The 1,276-nt window shown below is 39.2% G+C and overlaps 1 protein-coding gene across 3 annotated transcripts in view; it reads right to left on the bottom strand.

Moving 5' to 3' along the window:
- Positions 1-345: 345 nt before the first annotated feature.
- LOC125954122 (serine/threonine-protein kinase ULK2) overlaps positions 346-1,276 on the bottom strand; it is a 30,882-nt gene continuing 29,951 nt past the window's right edge. For all 3 annotated transcript variants that reach the window (XM_049684150.1, XM_049684151.1, XM_049684152.1), the window contains one exon: positions 346-1,276. This exon is cut by the window's right edge and continues 923 nt beyond it. The gene's annotated coding sequence lies outside the window, so the exon portion shown is untranslated.

Raw genomic sequence — 1,276 nt, 5'->3', positions numbered from 1 at the left:
TCATCTGCAACCATACAATACATGTGGCCTAAATAGACGAGAAAGAATTTTAAATTGTAAATAGAGAAAGTTAAAAAGACTACGCTTAAATGTCACTGTAATATTCTCATTAAAACTAGAGACGATTGTCCTTCAACGTAGCCAATATTAATTACTGTCGAAAGGAAAAGTCCAAGAGTGAAATTATAGCAAATATTGAGGTTGAACTTCAGGTCCCTTTCGGACCTATCAGTAAGGAAATGATAACGACATTATGACCCCGACGTTATTTCCGTTCATTTGAGCGATTACACCGAACGGAATTAGAAACAAAAAACCAAAACATGTAGTACGATAACATTCGCTTGATTACACAATTTATTCGTCATTTTTGTAGGATTTTTGTTTTTTTATATATTTTTTAACTCGTTCCGGTGTTGCTGATGTGCATAATCATCATCAGAGAGAGATAGTGAGTGAGTGAGAGAAAAGGGAGAGCATACCAGCATTTTAGCTCCGGTACGCGCCCGTCCTTCTTTAGACTAGTTAACTGCAGCAGCGACAGCGGCTGACTTTGGAGGATTATAATCCTTTTGTTTTGTCAATGTTATACATATTTGTCACCTTATTTTACATATTTATACTCAGTTTTATAGTAGTTATCGTCGGCTGCCTGTGGTTCTCGCTTTGACCATTGCTTGTCTTGCACACGATTAACGTCGAAATTCTTTGCAGGAGTAGACGACATTTTCCGATTCATGGTTCATCATAGAAGCTGCTTTATCCGAACAACTCTTACCCACACTCTCGCATGTCCATATTGTGTTGAATCAACGTGCTTAATGCGCCCTGTGGGCGTTGGCTACGGCAGGCAGATTGTACAAAAGCGAACTGAGTTTGGCCGTAAGAGGAGACACGTTGCAACAGGTAACGTGCATATCGGTTTCGTCTCCGGATTTAGCCTCCTTTTTTGTGACAAACTTTGTACTAAGGTACTTTACTTTTATCGTGTATCTTGGGGGTTTTTACGCACCTTTATTTGCGTTCAGTTTTCTGTATTTCTCAGTATGGTAGATGGTAGTAGCAAAGTAGAAAACGGAGCGTCCATTCATTGCTATTTTTTTTATATTTCGCTTTCCTTCCCCGATAGATTCGAGCTTTCCTGCTATCACTGTCACATTTTTTTCATATGCTTGCTGGTGGATTTTATCATCTGTTAGCCTCGGGTTATAACGTGGCTGTGTGAATCATGCAAAGATACAACTGCACACGGGAGAAAATCCATTTTCCTGTAATA

Source organism: Anopheles darlingi, chromosome 3 (assembly GCF_943734745.1).
Source record: "Anopheles darlingi chromosome 3, idAnoDarlMG_H_01, whole genome shotgun sequence".
Taxonomy (NCBI): domain Eukaryota; kingdom Metazoa; phylum Arthropoda; class Insecta; order Diptera; family Culicidae; genus Anopheles; species Anopheles darlingi.
This window is presented reverse-complemented; position numbering and strand designations above follow the sequence as displayed.